This window comes from Lipotes vexillifer, unplaced genomic scaffold, assembly GCF_000442215.2.
Source record: "Lipotes vexillifer unplaced genomic scaffold, Lipotes_vexillifer_v1.1 scaffold422, whole genome shotgun sequence".
NCBI classification, from domain to species: domain Eukaryota; kingdom Metazoa; phylum Chordata; class Mammalia; order Artiodactyla; family Lipotidae; genus Lipotes; species Lipotes vexillifer.
In genome coordinates this window covers 544325-556859 of record NW_006779087.1, presented here as the reverse complement: position 1 = coordinate 556859, position 12535 = coordinate 544325, and the positions used below count along the sequence as shown (strand labels likewise).

At 38.3% G+C, this 12535-nt stretch overlaps 1 pseudogene; it reads left to right on the top strand.

The window, feature by feature from the left end:
- The first annotated feature begins 1419 nt into the window (after positions 1-1419).
- Positions 1420-2897, top strand: LOC103081125 (kelch-like protein 8 pseudogene; annotated as a pseudogene).
- Positions 2898-12535: the final 9638 nt, after the last annotated feature.

Sequence of the window (12535 nt, the reverse complement as noted above, 5' to 3'; positions counted from 1 at the left end):
TATTAAACAAAAAATTACTAGTATTCCAGACAAGATCAAATGACAAGAACTGAAGAGATATCAGAGAAGAGAAACAGATCCACAGAAGAGCCAGATACTGGAATTATCAGACTTGAACTTTAAAATAACCATAATGAATAGGTTTGAGAAATTAAATGACAAGATGGAGAAATTCCATAGAGGAAACTGTATGAAATATGAAATGGAAATTCTAGAACTGAAAAAAATCACATTTAAGAACTCAACAGGGCTTAACAGCACACTGCACACAAATAAAAAGATAATTAGTGAACTAGAAGACAGGTCAGAAAAATCATCTAGACTGAAGCTCACAGAGATAAAAAAGAAAAAGAACGGGAATTCCCTGGTGGTCCAGTGGTTAGGACTCCTTGCTTCCACTGCAGGGCGCCCGGGTTCAATACCTGGTTGGGGAACTAAGATCCTGCAAGCTGCACAAAGGAACAACAGTAAGGCTAACAGTTGGCTTCTCAACAAAGTGAGGAAAGCCAAAGATAATGGAATGACACAAAGTGTTGCAAGATAATAACTGCCAAGCTAGAATTCTATACTCAATAAAAAATGTCCTTCAAAAATAAAGACAAGAAAAAGAGAAGAAGACAAATTAAATACATTTTCAGACAAGCAAAAACTGAGAGAACTTGCCACTGGCAGACCTGAATTAAAGGAATACTAAAGGGAATTCTTCGAATAAAAGGAAACGAATCCTAAATGGAAGCACAGATATGCAAGAAGAAATTTAGCAATAAAAAGGGTAAATAAGAAGGTAAATCCTAAAGAATATTGAGCTGACATTTAAGGATATATGAGAACAGGTAAAAATAAAGAACTTATGGAATGAAAAGCTATGATCTTCCAGGAAAACAATTTGCAGATGAATTAAAGGAGAGAATGTTTACTGTCCAGATCTGAATTGTGGCTGGAAAATTAAGCAGAAGGACTATCTCAAAGCAAAGACCTTAAATGCAAACAGAAACATGATGGAAAATACAAGACTTAGAGGATAGATCCAGGAGACCTAATACGCAAATACTGGCAGTTCCAGAAGGGAAAAGAGAACAACAGATGGCAATACTTTAAAAAATACTATAGATTGCTGGATACAGAAATATACAAAGGCTCAAAAGAGTGCGCGTCCGTCGGGTGCTCTCGTGGGGCTGGTACGGCGCCGCTCAGGGCTGCGGGAACCTGGGAGCGCGGCTGCAGCCTTGGTGAGGCCGGGAGGAACTGAGCGGCGGGACGAGCCGAGGACTGAGCTAACTGGACAATGGCAGTTAAGTAGGCTTTGAAAAATGTCTGAAGTTTAGTGAACTGCATCCACGTTCTGCCTTTTCCCCATCCTTTACAAAAGATTAATGGGATGTTTGAGAAGAGAGCTGTATTAAAAGAAGAGTGTTACAAATGGCTTCAGAACCTATGAATGCAAAACAAGCTAGGAATCGCTCCACAAAGGGGAAAAGGCAACAGCACCAGCAAATAAAGAACAGATCTTCACTTGGTGATGGTGATGGAGAAGACTCCTTTATCTCTGACGTAAATGAAGCTTGGAAAGATTTTCATGGTTCTCTTCTTCAGTTTTATGAAAATGGAGAACTCTGTGATATCACATTGAAGGTTGAACTGGTGGCTAGAGCTTGTTGTGAATACATGAAGTTACATTTTCATCCCTCCAGCTGTCTGGCAGTAAGAGCCTTTGCAGAAAGTCACAATCGTATAGACTTAACGGACATGGCAGATCAGTATGCCTGTGAGCATTTTCCTGAAGTGGTGGAGTGTGAAGACTTTGTTCGTTTGCCGCTGTCGCCAGTTGATTTTCTTATGGGTGCTGTGGCAAAAGAACAGATTGTCAAACAAAACCTAAAATGTAGAGAATTATTGGATGAAGCAAGAAATTACCACCGTCACTTGAGTAGCACGGCAGTACCTGACTTTGAATACTCCTTTCGGACTACCCCAAGGAAACATACTGCTGGTGTGCTATTTTGTGTAGGTGGTTGAGGTGGATCAGGTGACCCCTTTTGCTGTATCGAATGCTATTCTATCAACAAAAACAGCTGGTTCTTTGGACCAGAAATGAACAGTCGAAGGGGACGTGTGGGTGTAATCTCAGTGGAAGGTAAAGTGTATGCAGCAGGTGGACATGATGGAAATGAATATTTAGGTAGTATGGAGATGTTTGATTGTCTCACTATTAAATGGATGATGAAGGCATCAGTGAACACAAAGAGGCGAGGAATTGCCTTGGCCTCCTTGGGAGGCCCAATTTATGCAATTGGAAGGTTAGATGACAACACTTGCGTCAACGATGTTGAGAGATATGACATAGAATCTGATCAGTGGAGTACAGTGGCACCAGTGAATACTCCCCGTAGAGGAGTTGGCTCTGTGGCTCTTGTGAACCATGTTTATGCAGTAGGTGCCAAGGATGGAGTATCTTCTCCATCTAGTGTGGAGAGGTGTGATCCACATCTCGATAAATGGATAGAAGTTAAAGAAAGGGGTCAGCAAAGAGCAGGCAATGGAGTTAGTGAGCTCCATGGTTGCTTACATGTTGTTGGTGGTTTTGATGATAATTCTCCTCTGAGTTCAGTTGAGCGGTATGATCCTCGAAGCAACAAGTGGGATTATGTAGCAGCCCTTACCACTCCCGGGAGTGGAGTGGGGATCGCAACAGTGATGGGCAAAATCTTTGCAGGTGGTGGTCATAATGGCAATGCATACTTAAATACAGTAGATGCATTTGATCCAGCGCTGAATAGGTGGGAGCCTGTTGGATCTGTGTCTCACTGCAGAGCTGGAGCAGGTGTAGCTGTGTGTGCCTAACTACGCAAATTTGAGATGTAGGTCGTGGATCCAATAATGTGGTTGACTGTATGTGACTTGAGTTCTAGCCACCAACAATTTAATCATATCTGATAGGCAAGAAAGACTACCAGGATTTTGTAATGGCCACCTTTGAACAGTTTTAACTACTACTAGAGTCTCATTTAAATGTAAACTGTTGTATTGTGACTACGTGCAACTTTTGAAATTGTAGCTTAAACTACTAGTAATAAAGTTCATACTTCCCACTTTAACAAATAATGAAGTAGGGAAGGAAGACACTCTAACCTGAAACCATACATCCTCCAAAGAAAATGTGTTTAAAGGAGTGCCAAAACCTTGAAATTCCTTTTTTTTAAAAAACTATGGATGAATCAAAATGTAAAATGAAGTCATTTGCTGAGCTTTACCTTTTGCCTAAAGGTGTTAACCTTAGGCAGTGGACTTTTCCTAGGGGGAGATGTGAACCTATTCATCAACACAAGGATAACAGGACACATAACAGACCTGCTCCATTTGAAGATCTTTTCTACTTGGTGCTGATGAATTTTTGCCTTGTTTTTTTCTAGGTGTTGATTTTTCAATCCCTTGAATATTTACAGAAAGCCTTGCTTTTTCTAGGTGTTGAGTTTTCAATTCCTTGGATATTTACAGAAATCGGAAAAATGTTTCATCTTTCTGAGTGCCCTTTGGTTGTGTTTTCAGAAGCTTATAGGAATGCCGTAGGAAGCCCTTAATTTCAGTTTGAATTGTTAGGACACCAAAAGATCTAACTGAACTAATTCCACCTGAACGAATCTGCACTTTTATTTTTTTATCTCATGCCAAAAGGATTTGTTTCATAATCAAAAATTGAACCAGAGGGGATATTAGAGGAGAAGGCTTTAAAGTCAACATTATTCTAAGTGCCCACTCGAGAACCTTGAGAGGGAATGGTGTCCGTTACATGACTCCCCAATGAGGGGACTCCAAAAATATGTTTAACTCTCTTCTTTGATTTAATCATTTCATTTTGAACCCAAGATTTATTATCTTTCTATTTTTCTATTTGCCGCCATCATAGTTTTTCTAAACTGTACAGAGTCTGGATTTATTTATTACCAGGAAATGAATGCATTTTTTAAAAAACCCTTTATAGACTGTAGTTGAACAGTTGATTACCTCAAGTCCATCATTACCAATAAAAGATATTGTAAAAACAAACCAAAAAAAAATACAAAAATCAACTACATTTTTATATACCAAAAATGATTAGAAGTTTTAACTTTACAAAGGATATTGTTCATAACAGTATCAAAAAACATATAAAGTGCCTAGGGATAAAATTACCCAAAATATGCAAGACATATTTTAATAAAACTTTATTGAAAAACACTAAAACACACTTAAATACATGGAATTATATACTTAGTCTGTGAGTTGGAAGAGTCACCTAATAAAATGTGAGTTCTTCTCAAATCAATCTATAGATTCAATGCAATTCCAATCAAAATCACAAAAGGCTCCATGTGTGTGTTTGCACATGTCATCTAAGCATGCACTTGACAAACAGCATATATCATAGATGGCACCATACCAGATTTTTTTTAATACAGAATGAATAAAAGTTCCTGTGGACCATTTTATACAACACAGGGAATAGTGGCATCATGAGACAAAGTGCTTTCAGGGGGTCTGCTCTTCTAGAGCAGACTTCCTCATCCTTCTAAGGCTTTGGTAAATATCAGTTATATAGGCACTATGTTTATTTAGGCACTATGCTATAAATTGCCTTTCTCTGTAAGAAAATTGAAGGATAAGAATATTTACTACTCAGAAAGCTAAATACAGATCCTTTTATGTGGCTATTCAGGCTAAGGTGAAGGACTTAGGTAAGATTAAATTTGACTATGTTCTGTTGTGTGTGTTCAGACTTTCCCTGTTATAACAATTTTCTTGACAGATCATGTAAAGAGACAAGGATTTTGTGTGTGTGTGTGTGTATGTCAAACCGTTATGCTACAGAGTCTATCTTTACCATTCTGGAATGTAGCCCCTTCAAATTGGGCTAACAGGAAAATTTTACAATATGATTTAGAGAATTAAAGAGAGTCACAAATATGTCTATAACAGATTTTTGTTAGTTTATAAATTGTACCAGCATTAATCAAATAAGCTACTAAGATGATCTTACTAGCTTTATATTAATTAACCAATAACCATATATGCTGTATAGATTCCCTAGTTAGAAAAATCACAGATCTTGGATCTAGTTTTCTCTTGGCAAGCTTGCAAATTATAAATAAAGAAAAGAAATGCCTCTAACAGATTCATAACCAAATACAATTCCAAGTCTTCTTTTTCCACAATATATAGTATGTATAAATCCATTTATATAAAATTATGTACATATATGTACATACATAGATACCTAAAGGATCTTTATCAAATCTTACAGTGTTTTTACTAATGACAAGAGTTCACGTAAATTTTACTTTCATCATAACTTTCTAAGTTGTCTGAATTTTCTAGAATGAGTATACAGAACAAAGGAAAGAGGAAATGTTTAAAAAGAAAGGAATTTTTCTGATATGAACTTAAAAAACTGTTTATACTGGCTATATAGGCTGGGTGTCAAAAAAAAAATCCAGGGTATTCTCAATGATGCACTCTCTTAGTTTTACAAGTCTATTTATAGCTGATGGCTAGCATGCTCTAGATGCCACTCCCAGTTAAAAACTTCTCAAATCATTACCTTATAAATCACTTTGTGGCAATGAATTAGGAAGTAATTTTCTTAAAAGAACACATTAGAGGTGCTAATCATGGGACTTCCCTGGTGGTCCAGTGGCTAAGAATCTGCCTTCCAATGCAGGGGAGGCTGGTTCAAACCCTGGTCAGGGAACTGCCACGGGGCAGCTAAGCCTGCATGCCACAACTACAGAGCCCATATGCTCTGGAGCCCACACGCCACAACTAGAGAGAAGCCCATGTGCCACAACTAGACAGAAGCCCACACACCACAACTAAGACTCAATGCAGCCAAAAAGAACAAATAAATAAATGAAATAAATATTTTTAAAATATATTTTTAAAAAAGATGTTAAGCAAATGTCTCACCTGCAACCTTGAGCCTGAGCAATTCTCATTCTTTCAGTTTTTTTGATAAAGAGCAAAAAATTTAATTTTATCAAAAGAGTATAGGGTTTAAGCAATGTAGTCATAAATAATAGCACCAACTTTAGGAATACTCTGATGTAAATGAAGTTTTCTTCTGAAGAGTCTCACATCCTTATTCAGCACCTCACTTTCTGGTACTGGCCACTCTCAACCCTTACCCATACTCTAATACCCCATTCTGTTTCTCTTACCCAAAGCTTTAATTTCTATCAACAGCCTACTAGTATCTATAAAAATAGTAACTGATTAATTAAAATACCATCTTTTACTAAAGTACTGGCATTTAAACAGGGAATTTTTAGGAACTAAAGATTTGACTTTTAAAAAACCACCAGGAGAAGAATTTTAAGCACTGTCTTAGGCAAGGCAGATGACATTTTGGGTAGCTATTTCAAGTATCCTGAGACATTAAAATCAGAGTACACAGTGATAGACTAGCATCCATTCTCCCTACCCCAAGGTTAATGCCTGCCCCTCACACTTTATCCCTTGTAGGTTTTTTTCCCTAATATAACAATTTTATTTAAATATAATTCACATCATACAATTTAAAGTGTACAATTCAATGATTTTCAGTATATTCAGTGTTGTGTGACCATCACCACAATCAATATTAGAGCATTTTCATCATCCCACCCCCCACGCAAAGAAACTCTGTAACCTAGGCAACCCCCACCCCTAAAGAACCACTAATCCACTTCCTGTCTCTTTACAGCTTCCTATTCTGGACATTTCATATAATGGAGTCCTGAAAGCCCACAGGCACACCTTCCCATCAGGGGCTCCCCATGCCCTTCCGGCCAGCTTTCGATTTTCACCTGCCCCCAGTCTTCCATTTTCCTGCTGCACAGTTCTGTAAACATCAGTAAACTCATAAAGAAGACCCAAGCTCCAAACACAGCCCCCAGTGCTGTGCCTGACCTGGCAGGAAAGTTTCCCCAACAGCCAACGGTTCCTTATGGACATGAACCCTCCTCATCTCTCCACCACTCTGGGCGTCTGGGGCTGCAGAGAACAACCCACAGGTCCTCTCCCCTGCCATGTTCCTCTCCAAGGCAACAATCTTTGCTACCACCCCACCAATGTAGCACGGGTGGGCGTCTTCCTTGCCCCATTCTCCCTTCCGTCACCTCCCTTTCCCCACCACGCACAGAGAATAAAGTCCTGGGGGAAAATAATAAATAAAGAAATAAGTAAATAAGTGAAATAAATAGAGTACACAATATGTAGGTGTAACTGGCTTCTTTATTCCTTTTTTTAAAAAAAAGTCAAGTAGACATTTTTAAAAAAATATTTATTTATTTATTTATTTTGGCTGTGCTGGGCCTTAATTGCGGCATGTGGGATCTTCGTTGCTGCACTCAGGATCTTTAGTTGTGGTACGCAGGCTCTAAGTTGTGGCACACATGTGGGATCTAGTTCCCTGACCAGGGATCGAACCTGAGCCCCCTGCATTGGGAGCATGCAGTCTTACCCACCGGACCACCAGGGAAGTCCCAAGTAGACATATTTTTGGAATATTTCTTTTAAAGTACTCCAGACTGTTATAGGGTTAGGAAACACCAGTAGGGCAAGAAAAAAATTAAATATAGCAATTTCTCTGTCTTGTTAATCAATATATACTTCACATACCATAAAATTCACAAATTAGTGTACAATTTTAGTGTACAATTTGTTTTTAGTATATTCACCAGGTTGTGCAAACATTACCACCATCTAATTCCAGAACAATTTCATATCCTACAAATAAACCCCTAAACTCTGTGCCTCTTAGCAGTCACACCCCATTCAAACCTCCCCCTAGCCTATGGCAAACACTAATCTATTTCCTGTACCTATGGATTTGCTTATTCTGGACATTTCCTGTAAACAGAATCATATAATATGTGGCTTCTTTTAATTAGCATGATGTTTTCAAGGCTCATCTATGTTGTAGTGTGTACTTCATTTCTTTTTATTGTCAAATAATATTCCATTGTATAGAGATACAACATTTTCTTTATCCTTTCATCAGTTGATGGGTGTTTGGGGTGTTTCCAATTTTTGGCTATTACAATAATTCTGTGAAAGATAGCAGGATTTGCCACCCCAAAACATGCCACTTTGTCATAAAGATTATTTTGAACTGAAGTCAACTAAGAAGAAGCAGACACAAAAAAGCTCTCTGCTTTCCCCCATTTGCCTAAAAGCAGGCAGGACATAAATTTGCACAGAAGTTAATCACTGATAACTCCAGACCTTTATCAGCCCAGAGACAGCACCAGAGGTTCTCTACAGCAAACTTTACTGACGAGCCCTTATCTTCCATTAGTTCCCCACATATTTACTTTCCCACAATTTGCCACCCCTAGAGACTCAAGATCCTTTCTTTGCCTTTGTCACTTTTCTAAAAATTTGCTCCTTTGCTAAGATGCTATATAAGCCCAAGTTTTAAACAAACCTTTAAATTACTATTCCTGAGTTTCTCCCATGTATATATGAGATATACGTGTTAATGAACTTCTATTTTTTTCTTATTAATCTGTCTTTTGTTACAGAACTCCAGCCAAGAACTTAGAAGAGTAAAAGGAAAATATTTTTTTCCTCCCCTACAGCTGCTATGAACATTTGTGTATGAGTTTCTGTGTGTCCATATGTTTTCATTTCTCTTTGATACAATCCTAGAAGTGGAATTTCTGGTTTATAGGTAACTCTATGCTTAATATTTTGTGGAACTGCCCAACTATATTCCAAAGTGGTTGCACCATTTACATTCCTACCAGTAGTGTAGGAGAGTTCCAATTTTTCTATACCCTCACTAAGACTTATTATCTTTCTTTTTGATTGTAGCCATCCTAGTGGGTGTGAAGTGGTATCTCACTGGGATTTTGATTTACGCTTCCCTGATGGTTAATGATGTTGAGCACCTTTTCATGTACTCATTGGCCATCTGTATATCTTCTTTGGAGAAATGCATATTCAGATTCTTTACCCATTTTTTAATTGGATTATTTGTCTTTTATATTGAGTTGTAAGAATTCTTTACATGTTCTAGTTATGAATATCTTAGAATTTGCAAATATTTTCTCCCATTATGTGAGAATGAATAAAATGGATAATATTATATACATAATTTTTTTTTTTTTTTTGGCCACGCAGCATGTGGGATCTTAGTTCCCCACCCAGGGATCGAACCTGTGCCCCCTGCAGTGGGAGCACAGAGTCTTCATCACTGGCCCACCGGGGAAGTCCCCATACTATTTCCTGATACAGTCCTTTGAAACACAGAAGTTTTTAATTGCCTATGTTTGGGATACCATATCAAAGAAGGCTTTGACCCAGGGTCATTAAGATTTACTTCTATATTTTCTTCTAAGAGCTTTATTGTTTGGTCTCTTACATACACTAGGTCTACGATCCATTTGAGTTAATGCGTGTATACATGTTTGTGTATGTGTGAGGAAGGGATCTAACTTTATTCCCTTACATATAGATATCTAGTTGGCCCAGCAATATATGTTGAAAAGACTATTTTTTCCTCATTGAATTATCTTGAAACCTTGTCAAAAATTAATTGACTATAAGTGTGCAAGTTTATTTCTGGACTCTTAATTCTATTCCATATATCTATATTTATGCCAGCACCACACAGTCTTTTATTATTAATTTACTTATTTTTGGCTGCATTGGGTCTTCGCTGCTGCATGCGGGCTTTCTCTAGTTGCGGCAAGTGGGACTACTCTTCATTGTGGTGTGCGGGCTTCTCATTGAGGTGGCTTCTCTTGTTGCAGAGCATGGGCTCTAGGCACTCAGGCTTCAGTAGTTGTGGTACTCGGGCTTCAGTAGTTGCGGCTCGTGGGCTCTAAAGCACAGGCTCAGTAGTTGTGGCACACGGGCTTAGTTGCTCCGAGGGATGTGGGATCTTCCCGGACCAGGGTTTGAACCTGTGTCCCCTGTGTTGGCAGGCAGATTCTTAACCACTGTGCTACCAGGGAAGTCCCACACCGTCTTGATTATTGTAGCTTTGTAGAAAGTTTTGAAATCAGGGAATATGAGTCCACTAACTTGGTTTTTCTTCAAGTTTTTTTGGCTATTCTTGGTCCCTTGAATTTTCATATAAATTTTAGGATCAGTTTGTTAATTTCTGCAAAGAAGCCAGCTGGGAGTTTTGATAGGGATTGCATTGTATCTGTATATCAATTTGGGGAATGTTGCCATCTTAACAATAGTAAGTCTTCCGATACTTAAACATTTTTCCATTTATTTAGATCATCTTTAATTTCTTTCAACAATGTTTTATAGTTATTTGATGACGTTAAATGCAATATTATCCATTGTTAGACAGAAGTATTAGTTATAATTAATGTTACCTGAAGGAACACTATTGTGCTGCACAACATATTCTCTATACTCATCAGGGATCCAATATGATCATTCCACTGGGATGGCTTTTTACATCTGTGATAAGATGCAGGGATTTTAGCCTACTTGGGTTTATTAAGTAGAATATTTTATTCTACAGCTACAGTAGAGAACAGCATTAAGACACCTTCTGTAGGGACTTCCCTGGTAGCACAGTGGTTAAGAATCCGCCTGCCAATGCAGGGCACACAGATTTGAGCCCTGGTCCGGAAAGATCCCACCTGCTGCGGGGCAACTAAGCCTGTGTGCCACAACCACTGAGCCTGTGCTCTAGAGCCCGCGAGCGGCACTGCTGAAGCCCGCGCCCTCTAGGGCCTGTGTGCGGCAACTACTGAGACCACGTGCTGCAACTACTGAAGACCATGTGCCTAGAGCCCATGCTCCGCAACAAGAGAAGCCACCGCAATGAGAAGCCCGCGCACCACAAAGAAGAGTAGCACCCACCCGCTGCAACTAGAGAAAGCCTGAGCACAGCAACGAAGACCCAGTGCAGCCAAAAAAAAAAAAATTAAAAAAAAAAAAAAAAGGAGCTGTCACCACAGAAGTCATACACATTAAAAAGATAAACTAGGATATTATGAAGATTTAATCCAATAGATTTGTATTTAAAGATGAACTGAGAAAAAAACTTCAAGAAGAAATTAAAAATCTGACTAATCACATAACCACTAAAGAAACTGATTAGAAGTTTAAAAAAAATCTTCCCATAACAATACCACCAGCACCATCCAGGTTCAGACTGCTCTACTAGCAAGCTGCACCAAATTTTAAGGGAAAAATATTCCAATATTATACCAACTCTTCCAAAGAATAGAGATGGCACAGTCCTTTATGAATCTATCAAACTCTTACACCAAAATTTGAAAGATAAAAATATATAAGGAAAATTACACCCAATTTCACACATAAACATTGATGTAAATATCCATGCAAATATTAGCAAACTGAATCTAGTAATATATTCTGAAATATGATACACTGTGACCTAGTCTGACTTATCACAGCAATTCTAGGTCATTTTAACTTTAGGAAACAAATTGGTATAACTTGCCACAGTAACAGAGTAAAAGAGAAAAATCAGAGGATCTCAATAGATGCAGAAAAAGCATTTGCTAAACTTCAACATTCATTCATGATAAAACTTTCACCAAATTAAGGAAACCTTAATCTGATAAAAGACATCTATAAGAAAAACTACAGCAAACATCATTCTTAAAGATGAAACATTAAAACCATTCCCTCTGAGTGCAGGAACATGGGAAGAATGCTCATTATCACCACTTCTTTGATCATTCTAATGAAGGTCCCAGTGAGTAAATCAAGAAAAGCAAATAAGAGGAATAAGGAATGCAAAAGAATAAATGTAAATGCAAATTAAATGGTTATGGTATAATAAAAAATAAGTATTTGGTTTTTGTCTCTTATTTCCTGGCACAGAGCTCCTAAAGTCCTTGGAATATCCTGAGTAAGAAGAATGTCTTTTGTATGCTAATAAGATAATGGGGTGGGGGGTGGTAATAGATAGCTTTAGGATGGGGGTTGGTCCATTGAAAGACCAAACGAAGATTAGAGGGCAGAAACTTTCAGTCACACCTCACCTCCAGGGAGAGGAGAAGGACTGGCTATTGAGGTCAGTCACCAATGGACAATGATTTAATCAATCATGCCTATGTAATAAAATCTCCATAAAAACGAAATGACAGGGTTTGGAGAACTTCTGGGCTGGTGAATACATCAAAGTACTGGGAGAGTGGTGTACCGGGAAAGGGCATGCCTCCCCCGACACCCTGCCCTAGGTAACTTTTCCTCTGGCTCTTCCCAAGTTATCCTGTATAATAAACTGGCAAACATAAGTAAAGTGTTTTCCTGAATTCCATGAATCCTTCTATCAAATTATTGAACCTGAGAGAAAGGGTCATGGAAAACCCTGAATTCATAGCCTGTGGGTCAGAAGTACAGATGGCAAACTGGGACTTGTGACCGACACCTGCAGTAATGACAGTCTGGGTGATTGAGTCCTTAACCAGTGGAGTCTGCAAGAACTCCATATAGCTGGTGTCAGAATTGAAATGACTTGTTGAACCTCCAGTTGGTGTCAAAGAATTAGAGAACTGATGTGGATATATACACTACT